At 44.8% G+C, this 17,500-nt stretch overlaps 1 protein-coding gene across 1 annotated transcript in view; it reads right to left on the bottom strand.

Moving 5' to 3' along the window:
* LOC125045879 overlaps nt 1-17,500 on the bottom strand; it is a 595,994-nt gene that overhangs the window by 228,217 nt on the left and 350,277 nt on the right. The gene's annotated exons all lie outside the window — the stretch shown is intronic.

The following is a 17,500-nucleotide window of genomic DNA, read 5'->3' as shown; positions in this document are numbered from 1 at the left end:
GCCAATAATGCAGTTCAGGAAGTGCAGTTTTAATCAAGCGTGGCGAAATAAAAATGGAAAAGGCGAAGAGAAAGAGAGAGAGAGGGAGAGAGAAAGAGAGGAAAAAGTGATTTACACACCGTAACGAGCTTTCCGACCGAGCTTTTAATCTTAAATAGTCGCGAAAAGTAAATTAATGATACGGCGAAAACGAAATTAAAATGATAAACCATAAACCTGAAGGTTGATTAATAAAATGGAATCGAAACATCCGATGTAAGGCTGTGAACGCGCTCTATCACCAGTTCCCTTGGCAGTACGATACATCTGTTGTATTTTCCTTCAACACACTGTTTAAAAGTCTGTTAATTAGGTTCCACTTCGTTCTGAAAAATAAACATTTTTCAACCGCCATTTTTAAAGAGAAATTTCAATAAAATGTACACCATGGATGCGAGACTTTTATTTCCGTTTGCATTCTTTTTTTTCGAACAAACTAAAACCTGGAGCCTGGCAGTCATGAAAATTACCTGTCACAACTCATTTCCCAACAGCGCCGCCTCATTCAGCAAAATCAAATATAAACCATTGCTCCAGTTTAAACATTAACGCGACAGCTTCTATGTCCGAAGCTGAGTGACGAGACCACCCGGGCATTCGCTGCTGAGGGAACGACACCGGCGTGTCGAAATGCGCGACGCAGGATCCCTGGGGCTCATGCAGCGACACCGACGGAGGCGCTGCAGAGGAGGAGCGGCGCGAACATCCAGCAAGGCCGTTGCTGGAATTAGTCCCGTTAATGATGGCCGTGGATGAAGCCCGATGAAGACTGACGGGAACATGAGGTCCACCTTCGCGCGCCGTCACAGCAGGCTAGTCACACGGGAGGGAGTGTCCCCCGTGTGGCGGCGGTAGTAGTGTGGGGATGGGGGTGGGGGCAGCGCCACCAATAAACGCCTGCTCGACCCCCGCTTCTGCCAGACGCCTCGACGCCAAGCGGGCCAGCACGATCTTCATATTGCGCCGAACAACCTGCATTCTTGCTCGCTAACAAGGCATAATGACCCTTGCAACGACCCATACACTCGCTTACAACAAAACCCGACGAATGATCTATCGCCTTTAGATCAAAATTAGTCATCCGAATATGATAATTCTCCATCCGACGCATGCAACTTATGACCGTCTCTCCATCAAAAAATCTCGAGACTCATTTATTTTGTTTACAGACTGCCAGATGTCTGATGACTCAGCCCGCTACTGCACTCTTTACACGGGATACAAATACTGCCAGCTTTAATTACATATAATGTACTTCATCAAGTTTTAGGGTAGAAGGCTCATCTAATGTTTGATTACAGATAAATTGTACTGCCATGTTCATACCCTTCGCCGATTTATCATTTTGTCTTTCCCCACAATCGATTTTAAGCCAAACTTTATCGAACTTTGGGTAAACATTATTTGTCAGACAGACTTTATCTGCTCAAACAAGTTACTAATTAATATTTTGGTTACGATAAATTCCAACAACAAACCGAAGCTTTTCTTCGCGTGAAAACACATACAAAAAATTAAATCCGTTTGCCAATGAAAATCATGTACTAACAATTCAGGTCTAAGCACGAGTGTCAGTGGGACTACAGTATACAGAGGCTGAAAAATATGCATGTATGTGGATCAAGGGGAGGGAGAGAGGGAGGGAGGCAGGGAAGGAAAGAGGAAAGAAAAGGAGGAGAGAGAGGGAGAGAGAGAGGAGGGAGAGAAGAAGAGCAGAAGGAGGGAAGGAGTTAGAGAGCAGGAGCAGTGGGAAAGAAAAAAGGAAGGAGGGAGAGGGGGGGGGGGAGGAGGAGACGTAGAGGGAGGGAGGGAGGGAAGGATAGAAGGAAGCAGAGAGCCGGAGCCGAAGGAGGGAGGGAGGGCGGGAGGGAAAGAGAGAAAGAGAAAGAGAATAAGAGAGAGAGCGAGAGAGAGAGAGAAAGAGAGAGAGAGAGAGGGAGAGAGAGAGAGAGAGAGAGAGAGAGAGAGAGAGAGAGAGAGAGAGAGAGAGAGAGAGAGAGAGAGAGAGAGAGAGAGAGAGAGAGAGAGCGCGGGAGAGCACGAAAACCAACCAAACGACAAACCCCTATACAGCATGGAAAACAACAGCAGAGAGCCCCGACCCAGATCGGCGAGCGCCATCGGGATGCGCGGACGCCGGCCATGGCTAGGGGCTCGCCGGAAAGGCTAACCAACTCCGACTATGTGTTAAGTCCGCGCAATACTTGGTTATTACTCCGCCTCGACCCCGTTGCTGTGAACCCGAAGAGGACGCTGACGTGAGAAGAGAGCCCGATGTAGACGGCAAAACGCCCCTAATCACGACACCCGTGCGTGATTTGGAGAGAAGCTACCAGAGGGCCCTTGCAAAGAGCGGCGGAGGGCCGGGTGCACAAGAGAGGTCGAAGATTCGATGGCAGACCCGCCGCCTCCCATAACATCATGCGTTGGGACATCATATGAATTCCTTGGAGAATGCTGACGGGAAGGGACTGCTGGGACGTAGTGGATTTGTCCTCGGCCCAACTTTTCTCTTTTCCTATTATCACTGTTCTCGATTTTTCTAAGAGTGTCCTAGGATATACCATTAATCATAACACAAGCGTTTATGTCGATGACGAATATCTACTAAAAAAAACAAACTAACCAGCAATTTTGCTTTTAACAAAATAACGAAAACAAAAATCCATACAATGCAAAATCAATATTTTCAAGGATGAAATGTAAGAACAAAGTCAACAGAAAAGCAAGCGCCACCACCAGATGCCAAATACCAACATACGTTCCTAAGGATATTACAAATCAGGAGTCTCCAGCCCCCTTCCCCCCTAAAAAAGGACAAACTGGCGCCAGCTAGAGTGGTCGTCCGCAATAAACTGTGATGCTACGCTGTTAAAAAAAGTATGCATGGTGTGTATGCCGTGGTAACTTTGTTTCTACAAGCCTTATTTTGTTTTCATTTTATTTCCATGATAAAAATATATACATACATACATACATACATACATACATATATATATATATATATATATATATATATACATATATATATATATACACACACATATATATATATATATATATATATATATATATATATTTGTATCAAAAATCCTGTAGCTGAATGTATTTGCTTTTATCTTCTGTAATGTTGTTTTATCCGTCACGCACCGATCGAGTTTGATGTTTTATTGCGTTTTCCCCTTTCTTTTCGTCATACTTTTTCTTTTGTCGTTCAACCTTTTTTTTCTGGAAACGAAGCTGCGTGGTGGCAATCCAGCCTAACAATAACTAGCAGCAAAAAACAATCAATGCTAACAGCACAAGTACAGCAACAAAAAGTCCTCTCCAGTTTGCCTTTCCGGTCGGGTTCCATTCACAAATTGAAATAACGAATAGATGAAGGGAAAATGTGGGTGGAGAAAGAGGAAAACTAAAAGGAAATCCCAACGCGGAAGTCAACGAGAAGGGACCGAGGAAAATGACAACGCGCTTGTTACATCTTCGTAACGCCTTCGAGGATGCTGTGGTTTATAGGCGAGTTTGTTAGCACAGACAAAACCCGAGCGCAGCGAACGCACCCATAACTATCAAGAGGGGCTGTTTGGACGTGGGTTATGGCACGCTTCTAATTGTAACTCAGGGTGCTGCTACATGCCATGGCACCCCGTTCGGGTGCCTACACCCCCTTGGCATCCCTTCGGGATATCCTTTTTTGTGCTCGGGGTTTTATCAGCTTTGTCTTTTAAACTTGATACAACCCATGCCACTCATCTTCCAACCTTACACTTCGCCCTGGCACTTATCCCTTGGATCTCTCGCCCCGACCTTCCCCTGCTCTTCTGACATTTGTTGCCCTGTCGGTCGAAACCTAAATGTCACCCGCAAAGACTCCCGGCTGTGACGACACTTCGACCTACCACACCACTCTACCACACGTCGAGACAACGGTCTTTCCATCCACACTCTGGCGACAATAGATGCCCTCATGCACATTTCGAATTTCTTCAGTGTATAATCAAAACCATGGCGAAGTTGGCGCGTATCGATTAACCTAAGGTAAATATCTTAGTAATCGATCTGATACATAGTGTTACCTGTCGTTCGTCAGTCAGACCCTACCATCTGCTCAACCCTCTCTCCAGGTATTACCTGACTGCAAATAAAATCGTCTATTCTGTGAATAATGTACTAGGACTCATCGACCTCACGAGTCGAGTGCCTCTTCCAGCAAATGTCAGCAAGGAGTGCCAGCTCTGACAAGCCTCGCCAGGGAAAAGCATTTTACGGCTGCCGAGTTACCCCTGTCCCTCAAACGCGGTTGGTCGAGGGGAAAGTTCATTCCAATTTTAGCTAAGCTCGCCAACCTACTGATGGTCTTTCTAGAACACACAGGGCTTTGCAATCCCCCTGCAACATCAATTGTTTAATATATCTATTCGGGAAAAGGGGGCGCTGCATGATTGCACAGAACACGTGGGGAACACCTGAGACCATGTCGCACGAAGTGAAACAAATCTAACTTAATCACATGGAGTTCCTTTCAGTGAAAATCCGGAAGATTGGCGCCATTCACAGGATGTGCCTGCGTCGCCCTTGTCTGTGAGCTCCCCAATATATGAAAAACAACAAGAGGGAAAGGGTGCCAGTGTGGTCTGTGCCTCCGTCCGTCTGTCAGCCTTCACTCACAATTATCACAGAGCGGCACAGGGAAATGAAATCCTGTAGAAAAGCCCAAGAGACAGAACAATCCGTCCTCGCCATCAATTCCGGCCATCTCGTCCGCGGCGCTGAAACAGTTTTCCTCCGTCTTCATGACTGGCCCCATGTACATACCCTCCCCTACCCTGCCCTCATACCCTTCACTACTATTTGATTTTCTACTCTCTACTTCCTCCTCTGCCTCCCATCATTTTTCCTACTTCTCTTCATTCTTCTACTCTCCCCTCTCTCCTTTCCCATCCTCCCTTTCATTTCTTCGCCCCCTCAGACATAAGCTGCAACCTCACTCTGTCCTTCTTATGTGCAAAGCTTGAGTTCGCTGCCTCACTCATGGCTCCCTCCCCTCGCCCTTGACAGCCCTCTCCGCCATCAATGCTGTGCTTGCCTCTGACCATTTTTCCGTATTTCGCATAGGCATTATTCAGTCCAATATCCCCTGAGTATATCACTTGACTTGCCCTTCAAAGTACCGTGTATCATGGAATCCAGCGCATTGTTCTACGTTATGCCATTCTGCATTTCCTTCTTAATTAGAAAATCGAGGTAATACAATCCCCAGAACTTGACCATCAAGTTATTGCACAACTTATTGGGGTCGTGATCAAAGTTTGCGACAGGTAAAGTTTGCAACTTGCCAGAAGATGCTGCACAGCGACAATAACTCCATACAACGACGACTAACAACTTGGATAATAAAACTTTATGGTCTGTGAAATATACAGTGTTTACAAAGGACTTCCCATGCAACTGAGGCGCCTACTATGCTGAAAATTGTTTCTAATATTGTTTTCCTTCTATTGGCTACCCAATCCTACCGGTGCGTGAATGTGGCGAATAAACAGCCTTTTATCCCTATCAGTTTAGAAGAAAATCGTCTTAGTGGCATCGCACTTCATCCGTGAGAGCAATAATTCACCGCCAGATCGCAAAAGAAAATCTTCGCATCGCCTCGGCCGGCCCGAGCCTGTAAATCACTGGCTACGACTACCTAATAGCAAAATCCTCCGCCCTGAGAGCCGAATATACAGAGGCGACGGGAGTGAGATCCGCCGCCTCGCCGACCGCACCTGATGCCGGATTTATCTACGAGCGGAGACGTATTGACAGCCGCCAACACCTTTTCCGCCGGTTCGGGGTCATCCTTCTGTGCGTGCGTGCGTGCGTGCGTGCGTGCGTGCGTGCGTGTGTGTGTGTGTATGTGTGTAGACACACACACACACACACAAAGATATATCTATCTATCTATCTCTATATCTATCTGTATATCTATATATGCATGTATGTATGTATGTGTATGTATGTGTATGTATGTGTATATATATACATATATATATATATATATATATATACATACACATATATGTACATACATACATACACACACACACACACACACACACACACACACACACACACACACACACACACACACACACACACACACATAAATGCACACACACACACACACACACACACACACACACACACACACACACACACATATATATATATATGAATATATATATACATATATATACACAAACATACATACATACATATATATAAGCCCCGCGCGCGCGCGCGTGTGTGTGCATGTATATGTATGTATATGTAAACACCCACACACACACACACACACACACACACACACACACACACACACACACACACACACACACTCACACATATATATATATTTATACGCAACAAACTCTAATCCCATCAAAGTGAGTATTGCGGGAGAAAATGTAACAAGCAAAATCCTCTTACGGCCGTGCATACGCGCAGCGAGGGGCCTTGCAATGTTTTGTGAAAACGCAAAACTTCGACGCCACGGTGACCTCCCTCCTCCCTCCTCCCTCCCAAGGCCTCACCCTTTCCAAGTCCATGCTCCAACCCCTTCCCCGCGGCTCGCCACCCAACGGCTCAGTCCAATTAGGCGCTCTTCCCCCGAGGCAATGCACAAGCAATTTCGAATATAACCCGAATGTCGCCGGGAATGAGGCTCGGCGTGAATAATACCCGCGCACGGCGGGGCATCAACGGGAGCACATTGCGGTGCGGTGGGTGCCACGAGATTGCCATGTCTCTCGAAAAAAAGGTAATAAAATGATAGCAAATCCTTGGCACCGCGGTCCGTCCTTACGCGATGTTTCTGCCACCTGCCTCCGGCCTCGCGGGATGCTGCAATCTGTGCAACGTCACTCGCGCTTCTGCAACGCATGCCACAACTTCGGACTCAGCTGACGTCTTCAGCGCAAACTTATCATCGGTATTTTCAACTTTGCGGACTCGTCTTTGGGAGCTGTTCGTGGATTTTTGCAGTCTGTATCCTCGGGGAAAAGTGAAGCAACATGTGAGAAACAACTTTTTAAATTTAAATTAAAGAATGCAAGAAACGTGCTATAAAAAGGACATAAAATACAAATGCAGATTTAACAATGTGATTTTGCATATAGGACATAAACATAAAATATATAATGTACTGGAAAATCATAAAGCAAGTAAAACATTGAAGAAAGATGCCAACAAATGACATACACGCACAAAACAAACTAACAAGCGAAAAAACAGCACCTTTCACAACCGTATCAATTAGGCCGGCTGGAAGTCCTTTTCGAAAGCGCCTTCAGAAACTCGGAACTCCGGGTGACACTGCTTGTGCCTTCGTCCCGGCTCACGCTCCCTATTCCGACGACAAAATCGCCGATAACGAAGACTAACTTGATAAACAGGAAGCACCACTTGCAGGACGCGACGGAGACGGGATATTGGTGCAGGAGGAGGTGGAGGGTCTGGGAAGTGGGGGATTCTGGGAAGGGGGTGGAGGGTGTGGGAAGGATGGGGGATGGGGATGTAACAAGGGGCGAGGGGCGTCCGTATCTCTTCTGGGCGACTCAAGAAATCCCCTCCCTAATCCATTACCCCCCCACCCTGCTCTCGCGTCCTGCCCCCCCCCACCCCTACCTCCCTTTCCGACAGACACCCGAGTTAACCTCCTCTGGATCATAACTTACTTCGACAGGACTCTTTGTTTACACCCTTTGTTGGAACTGTTGTTATGGATCACCTCCGTCTCTCCAATCTCTTGTTCTTCCTGACCTCTCTCTCATCTCCTAAACCCTTGATCTTTTCGCCCTTCCCTCCAATCCGCCTTTTCCTTTGATAGCTCGTATGTCTATCTAGCTTTATCCTGATTTTTCCCATTACTCCCATATTTCTCTTGTCATTCGTTTCTTCGTCTACACATTCTCGTCTCTTTCTTTATACTTCGATGCCTCTCCTTTTCTATTGCTTCCTTCTCTTAATCTCCAATTCTGCTCCCTTCTTTTTAAGCTTCATCCCCTCTTCAACCTCCAGTTCTTCTTTTCCATGTCCCTTCGTTATCTCCCCTCTCTTCCCGGCCCTCGGAATTTCTCCTTATTCCCCTCCCTTTATACTCCTTCTTCTCTTTTATCTTCTCCCTCTCCCTTCCGTAGTCTCCTCTCTCCTCACTGCCCTCTCAATTTCTCCTTGCCTCCTTTCTCTCTTCTTTTTCCTTCACATCTAACACCCTTCCCTCTCCTCCCGACCCTCTCTTTTCCCTCTACCCTTTTTCGCCCACCTCTTTCTTTCTCCTGTCGCATTTTCCCCTCTCCTCCCGACCCTCTCAATTTCTCCTTATCCCCTTTCCCCTTCCACCCCTTTTCTCTCCGCCTCCCCTCCCTATTTCCCAATAAAAAAAAAAAACCTCTGCCTCCCTCTCTTTCCTGTATTCCCGACGTCATCCTGAGATTAATCACGTCTTTCGATGTCATCTTGAGAAGGGAAAAAAAAAAACAGGTCTCATGCGCACCGTCCGACAACGCTCTACACAACGTAATTAACCATCCGAACATCATTATCTGCTAATTGCTAGTGAACAATTAAGCCTAACGCGGGGGGCGGACAGGTCTTTTTTAGCCCTTAAATTCTCATTATTACTGTCGGGCGATCAACACAGCAATTCGTTCACTTCGGAATTCTTATTAAGGATACAGAGAGAGAGAGAGAGAGTTTGATAGAAAGAGAAAGAAAGAGAGAGAAATAGAGAGAAACACACACACACACACACACACACACACACACACACAGAGAGAGAGAGAGAGAGAGAGAGAGAGAGAGAGAGAGAGAGAGAGAGAGAGAGAGAGAGAGAGAGAGAGAGAGAGAGAGAGAGAGAGAGAGAGAGAGAGAGAGAGAGAGAGAGAGAGAGAGAGAGAGAGAGAGAGAGAGAGAGAGAGGGGGGGGGGGGAGAAAGAGAGAGAGAGAGAGAGAGAGAGAGAGAGAGAGAGAGAGAGAGAGAGAGAGAGAGAGAGAGAGAGAGAGAGAGAGAGAGAGAGAGAGAGAGAGAGAGAGAGAGAAATAGAGAGAAATAGAGAGAAATAGAGAGACATAGAGAGAAACAGAGAGAAACAGAGAGAGAAGGAGAGGAAGAGGGAGAGGGAGAGAGAGAGAGAGAGACGAGGGATAGGGAAGAAAAGGGGTGAAAAGAGTTCACATAGAGACAACACAAGTTTCGTACTTAGGTAAATACGGAAATATTTACTTCTAATGTCACCTAATATACCTATTCCATTTCACTTACCCGGGAAACGAAAAGGGAAATTCTCTCTATAAAAACAAAGCTGTACCCAAAACTCCGAACTCTAGGTAAAAAATCATCTCCCAACTGCATTAAGCCATATACCAGATTGCGAAAGCAGCCAGAAAAAAACATAGAACCGCTGCTGAAACCATACTATATCCTTTAAACCAGCGTTGTATATTCTATACTCTTACCTCCTCCCCTGGCCCTACCCAAGTTTTTAAAAATATATATATTGCAAAGGCAACAAATGTGGCACTGTCTTGGCTTCCCGGCTGCCAATATTATGGCACTCCTCGCTTCTACCGACCCCACTAATCTCTCCCTAAGCTTCTAGAAGATACACTTGCGAGCGAGGTAAGCAGCCGTCGCTAAACGGTGGAGTGTGCTTGAGTGTTCGTCTCAACCCTTCGTGTGGTTTTCAAACGGATGCCGTCTTGCACTCTACAAATTTATGACGCGGGCATAGAGCAGACACTCAATAAACGTGCCTTAAGAAACCATTGCACCTACCCGGCCCATTTTCCTACCACAGCATGTAAATAAACAGAAACAATCAACGAAAAACCCCGGGGAAAATGCTTCACATTTATCATTTCCTTGAGGTCAAGAAAAATGGGCAGCAGTGGTATCTAGCGTCTACATATACATATACATTTTTGCAAGTTATGTAATCTCCTGGTGCATCACCTCTGGGAAATAACACTGATGGTTTATAGCGTGTCAAGACGCAGGTACGCGGTGGGAGGGAAGGGGGGGACGGGGGCAAGGGATGGGAGAGGACTGGAAGACCTGGAGGGGAAACAGAGTGGAGGGGATAAAGTGAATAAAGGGAGGGGGAAAAGGAGAGAAAAGAATATGAAACCTGATTATATATCCTTGAGAAAGAGGATGCTGGGGAGGTGGGAGATGGTGGGAAGTAGAGAGACAGAGAGTCAAAAGAAAGGGTGAGAATAAAATACAAGAGATAAAACAGAAGTGGCAAGATCCAGAAATAGACCGGAAAAAGGCGAAACACATTTCCACGAGTAAGCAGCTTCATTTCCTCGGGTGCAGCAGCTTAACGTAAGGCCAGAGTCCCTCAGCACTGCACTTATTATGTGTCGTGCAGTCTGAATGACCCTGGCTTCAGCATATGTCAGCGCCTCGGCTATTTTTTTAAAACCTGTATTCATTATCTTCTGGCGATAACTATCTTTGTTTTGCTCTCTTCCTGTTTTCGTCCTATTTTGCACCATTTTCTTCCTATTTTTATATCATTCTCATTTCCTATATTTTCCCTATTTTTCCTACTATTATTTTACTATATTTTTCCCTTTCCCTATTAATCTTTTCCTAAATTCTTATTATCTTTCCTTTTTCTTGCCCTCCTCCTCCATCCCCCACCTTTGTCCCCTCTTCGTGTGAGAATCTCTGCAGAAGCAACACGTACTGAAGCACTTAGAAACCACAGAACTCTGCCCAGCCTGACAAAATTGCCTCTTCAAATAATTTAGTTGAAAAATAGCAGACAACATAATACGTGCGAATAATGACCACGTCTAAATTTGGTCATTCGGGCACACATAAACGCTTAAAGAAGTTGTTAAAAGAGAATGAAAAGGGGGAGAATAATCAAAATTGCTCCAGACATGCAAAAGGAATTACTTCCATGAATAGCGGTGATGCTTGCAAGCCTGTGAACATATGAAATATAATTACACACACACACACACACACACACACACACACACACACACACACACACACACATAACACAACCGCACATATACGCATAAAGCGCGCAGAAACATCATCGCACACACATATACAGTAGAAAACACATGCACACATACATACATTCTCTCATTCACTCACTCACACTCAAACACAAACACACAGACATAGACATAAACACAGACACATACAAACACACACAAGCACATGCATACATATATACACACGCACGCATCTCAATATATATATATATATATATATATATATATATATTTATATATATTTATATATATATAAATATGTATTCATATATATATATATATATATATATATATATACACACATATATAAATAAATATGTATATATGTATAAATTTATATATATATATATATTTATATATATATATATATTTATATATATATATATATATATTCATATATATATATATATATATATATATATATATATGTTTATATATATATATATATTTATATATATATATTTATATATATATATCTATATGTATTTATATATTTATATATATATTTATATATCTATATATATACATATATATACATATATATATATATATATATATATATATATATATATATATATATATAATTCTGCCAGTCTTTCTCATGGGCACGGCATCTCAACATCTCCCTTTCAGCTTACGTGTTAGCTATTAGTTTTCGACTTGCCGGAATATTTTGCAAGTATCGAATCAGCCCTTCTATCAAGGGAAATCAAGACGAATACTAGACGCAACTTCAATAACAAAATACATTTCAAACAACTCGCTGATGCAGCACAAGGGGTGTGTTTGTTATACGCTCCCGAGTTCATTACGTCGAGGTTCCGTGATAACCTAAGAAATTCCTGTTCCGAATTTCGGCCAGATGAGATTGAGCGCCGAAATATCGTTCACTGCCGCAGTAAAACCTGATGTTAAGCATTTGCCTTGCGCTAAACTTCGCAAAAGTCTGTGTTCACGTGGAAAGAACTTCAGACGGCTTCTGTGCTCCCTTTTTAACAGCGAAAGATTATTTTTATGGAAAGATACCTGGAACTCTCAAGCTAACTCTCCTACTCCCTTCTTCCTACTCCCTCCCTCTACTTTTCGCCTTCCTCCCCTACTACCTACTTCTTTTCACTCACCTCCCTCCCCCTTCTACTTCATTTCCCTTCATTTCCTCCTCTCCCTACTTCCCTTCCTCCTCCTTCACCTCCTCCTCTTTCTCCTCCTCCTCCTCTTCTGCTTCCTTCACCCCTTCCTCCTGTTCGCTTTAATTATATTTCCCTACCCCACCTTATTTCTCTTCCCCCTCCTACTCCTCTTGCTCCATCTACTAATTTCCTTCTCCCTTCTCTTCATCCTCTTATTTTCATCCATATATTTCCCTCTTTCTATCCTCCTTGTCCTACCACTACTGTCCTCCTCTTCTCTCTACCTTCCTCCTCCTCCACCATTTTGTCTTCCTCTTCCAAGACCTTCAACTGTCTTATCCATTATACCGGGTCAGTTTTCTATTCTTTGTCACTGGAGGCGGGCGTCACCGAGGCGTGGCATCTCCTGTCGATGGCACTACGAGTGACCCGTTCGTAGGGTCACCTGAGCTCGGGGTGGGAGGGGTGGCGGGAGGGAATGCGAGAGGGAAGGAAAGGGAGGGAAGGAGGGAGAGAGAGAGTTTGAGAGAGAAAGGGAGAAAGAGAGAGAGAGGGAGAGAGAGAGAGAGAGAGAGAGAGAGAGAGAGAGAGAGAGAGAGAGAGAGAGAGAGAGAGAGAGAGAGAGAGAGAGAGAGAGAGAGAGAGAGAGATAAAGAGAGATAAAGAGAGAGAAAGAGAAAGAAAAATAGAGAAAGAGAGAGAGAAAGGGGGAGGGAGAGAGGAAGGGAAAGGGAAAGGGAAAGGGAAAGGGAAAGGGAGAGAGAGAGGAAGTGAGATAGGTAGAAAAGGGACTAGAAAAGGGGTTTAAAAAAAGGACAATGAACGATTTTTTATAAGCGTTCATTCGGATTCTAGAGTAATACTGCTGACTAATGTTCTCCTTCTCTGCTTTTGTCAAACACAGAGTGCGTTTAATATGATTGTATCTTTTAATTCTAAGCATGGCTCTGTTCTTTACGACTTCAACATGTAGATTCCTAAAAGAAACGTCAAAACTCAACTTACAAAATAGAAATACCATTTGTGTATCCACCCTTACTATACAAATAATGAACGAAAGCGAGAGAGAGAGGGGGAAAAAACAAGGACGCGAGAGACGCCCAGAAAGAGACAAGCAACAGCTGTCATCATAGTCCAAGACACTTGTTCACTCCAAGAACCAGATTCTTCAAAGTACAATTACAGAGACTGAAACAGGTACGTAAAGAACCCTTTTACAGTCGGGAAACTCGTAAAAAGCGTAATATACCGGCGACTTTTCATCTGCCGAAGAGCGAGACACAACAGTTTAAGTGTCGCTCGTCCATCTGAGCACAAGTGTAAATTACAAAACCAGCCACAAATAACTGACGAAAGTCACTAACTGGTAACTCGAACTAAGCGACGACAACGGCGAGAAAAATGAAGGAAAAATATGAAGAGAGGGAGAACATGATGATGAAACGTAGACTGAAAGAAGGGAATGGAATTTGTGAAGCGAGAACTCTAGAAAACAAATAAGAGTGGGGATGAGATATGAAAAATAAGAGAAAGAGAGGGGATAATAGAGAAAAGGGTGTAAAGAGGGCAATGGGATAAAGAGAGAATTAGGAGAACCAGGGAATCACAGACGGAAGTAGATGACGAACAAAGGAATTAAGGAAAAAGGCGAAAGGAAAGGGAAGGGGGAAGATTAAGGAAGAAATATATAGCATAAAATAAATGGAAACGAACAAAGGCAATACAATATTTGAACAATACCGTGAAAAAGTACCACAGTGATGTATATATATTTATAAAAATAATAATGGTTATTTATAGTTATTTGCCTGCACACAATATCGGTCAGCTATCTACAAGTTACTTAAAATGTGTGTGTGTGTAATATATATATATATATATATATATATATATATATATATATATATATACATATAATATATATATATATATACATATATATATATATTTACATATATATTTATATATATATTTATATATATACATATATACACACACACACATAAATGAGCGATAGGAATGGAGAGAAGGAAAGAAAGAGGGAGCCAGGGACAAGATGCAGCCGAGGTGAGGAAGAGAAGAGGCGCGCAGGCCACGGAGGTCACACGGACGCCCCGGCGAAGCCTTCCTGAAATCAGAGCGAAGCCGTAGGACGCGGCTCGCCCTCGCTCTCTCCGGGATTAAGAAGTCAGGCGGCCAACCTTACAGCGTCTAAGCTCAATCTGTGCACCGACGTGGGTCTTCCTTGTAATGCATCCAGCGTCTCCGAGGGTTTAAGTGCGACGCGCCTATAATCGTTCTGGTTGTGTGGGAAATGGAGGGAGGAGGAGGAGGGGGGGAGGCTGTGGGAGGAGGAGGAGGGGGGAGGCTGTGGGAGGAGGGAGGAGTTTGTGAAAGGGGAGGGAGGCTGTGGGAAGGAGGAGGAGGCTGTGGGAGAGAGGAGGAGGCTGTGGGAAGGAGGAGGAGGTTGTGGGTGAGAAGAGGGAAGAGGGAAGGTTAGAGGCGGGAGGAATAGATGGAAAAAGAGAGGGAGGGAAGGAGGGAAGCGGGGATGGAAGGAGGAAGGGAGAGAAAGAGGGAAGGGAAGGAAACGGGGACCGAAAAGATAACAGAAAAAGAGAAAAGATAAAAAACAAAACAAAAAAAAACTAGGAAACAGATAAGAACACACGGTCAATGGCGAGAAGGAAGGAAAAGGGACAGCGAGGCAGAAATAGACTGAGATTGAGAGAAAATGACATATCTATATAATGAAGACATGGAAACAAAAATAAATATACATAACAACGCCAACTATAGTTGCAGGAAGCCGTGTCCTCGAATAATACAAAACTATAAAAATCATGACCAGCGGCGCCAGATCTGCGGCGTATCATTACGGCCCCATTTGTCGCGTCGGAGATACAAGCAGCGTTCGTCGAGCGAGATAGCGTGTGACAGACGACGCTGCACCGGTAATATATCTGGCCAGAGCCCCTACAACATCCGAGATCCCTTCTGTCAGGTGGAGAAACAGCGGCTTAGGGACGCCTACGGCAGTAATCCCAGCATCTTCCCAGGCCTGCGCCTCGCACGCCACCAGATGCGCTACAGTGCCAGCGCTCCGTAGAGCACAGTGGCCATGCTATAACGGCTAACACGCCGTAGTGCGCAGTGGAAGCGCTTTACGGCTGAGAGCAGCTAATCTGCTTATACAAAATCCACCGATTTACAAAACAGACACAACGATCTCCATGGTTAATGCACCTCATTAAAACATACCGCAACACGCAGGTACACCGCTCGCACACCACGCCAACACACAACCTTCATAAGGACCAGCAAGTAGCAAATTATTCAGACCTGGAAATCATGTGCAAGGGAGAGGAGGCGGGATATCCGCACGCCGACCATCCTGTCTCGCCGGAGCTCGCTCGGAAGAACACCGCCTCATTTCGTGAGCGTCTTATCACGCAATTATCAGAAAAGAAGATAAGCCACCCAATAATGTAAACTTCAAGTCACCTTCAAAAGGAAAAAAATAAGCTATCTAAAGAAAAGTGACAAAAATCTAAAAAAACAAAAAAAAACAAAAAACACAAAAAACAATCCACACAAATCTCCGCGTATACATCAACCATCAACAAACTCCAGGTAAGCTTCAAGTCATCAAGAAACAAGCACACAAAAATCCGCAATTTACCATCAAGAAATCACCAGGTAAGCAACGCGGGGACCTTGGACGTCTCGCAATCTTGAGCCACGGCGGGAGATGAGCGCGTCGTTAAAAAATTCACATGCTCCACCTCATGGGAGAAGAGGAAGAAGAATCAAAGGAACGGGATGAAGGAGAAGGGAAAGGAAGAGGAGGAGGAAGAAAGGGGTGAAGGAGGAATATGAGGAGGAAAGAGAAATGGAGGTGAGAAGGGTTATGAATGTTTACAGAGAAGTGTGGAGAAGAAGAAGAAGAAGAAGAAGAAGAAGAAGAAGGAGGAGGAGGTGGAGGAGGTAGAGGAGGAGGAGGAGGGAGAGGAGGAGGGAGAGGAGGAGTGAGGAGGTGGAAGACGTTTAAGATCCCTGCTTTCCTCTCTCAAATTTTTCATTCTCTCCCTCTCTCCCCCACCCTCCTCCCCTCACACTCCACACAATTTTATCATTGGATAAATAAACAATTTATTCCGGAAGAAGCTCGCACAGGCAAGTCATTAATCATGGGTGATAATGTAAGGAGGCAGGGATTAGGGGGGCCACGGGGGAGGCTGGAAGGTTGAGGAGCCAGCGGTAGGAAGGTAAATAAGATGTTTGCCAGAGTATTGTGCAGGTGTCTCTTGAGGGGAAGCGTAAGGTAGCAAAGGGGCGAGGAGATGGGGCATCAGTTATGTATGGGGTACGAATACGATATAAAGGACAAACTGCCAAACAAAAGGTCGCCGCACTCAGACACTGCCGCTTACATCCGCCCTCCCGCCGCTGCGGCGATGTCACTATACAAGATTTACAGTGCCAGTGTCACCGTGGCTCATCCTTTGAATTATTCTGACAGGTTCACAGATACAGCGACAAAGATTTGTCACAACATACTTATGCCGACTGTGCCAGCTTAATGTTCACTCTGTAACGTAACCCTCCAAGTGTGTCAATGCCTCACTCGGGCCTCCCTTAGAACTAGTCTTTACAAAAATACCTTATTCAAAACCCAAATATCATGAAGCTACAAACAACATGACAAGAAACACACATTAGCCGAAGAAAAAGAACGGCAGGAAAAATAATAATGACTAAGTCTCGGAGCAAAGACACAAACGTGGTGCGGCGATAGAGGCCCAGGGTGGCACCCTGGCGGCGAGAATGCCTCTAAAGAGCCCATGGAAGCGAGCGACAACAATGTACTTCTGACCCTGTAATGGAAAGATCACGTACTAGCGCGTAATGGATGTCACAGCAGCGGTGATGGAGGCGGTGGCGGCGGCGTGTTGGCGGGAATGGAGAGATGTATCACCGGAGGGAAGTAGATTGCGGTGGCGGTGGCTATTGCAACGGCGGTTTCACGGTATCTGGCGGCCACGGTCTCTTGAAGTATACACGATGACAGTACGGTTTACCAAAATATCCATCCATTAACGAGAAAACAACAAGAAGCAGAGAGCATAACCCACGCCAGCAGCGGCTGCCACAAAAAAACACCTGGGGATGTAAAGCGAGGCCGTGATAATGATCTAGTAATTCCGTGAACCGCGCTGAAGGATGGATCACGCTTCTGCCGGCTGTAAATTATCATTCTTACACCATTA

Source organism: Penaeus chinensis, chromosome 38 (assembly GCF_019202785.1).
Source record: "Penaeus chinensis breed Huanghai No. 1 chromosome 38, ASM1920278v2, whole genome shotgun sequence".
NCBI classification, from domain to species: Eukaryota; Metazoa; Arthropoda; class Malacostraca; order Decapoda; family Penaeidae; genus Penaeus; species Penaeus chinensis.
Note: the sequence above shows the minus strand (reverse complement) of the source record. Positions and strands in the feature narration are given on the sequence as shown.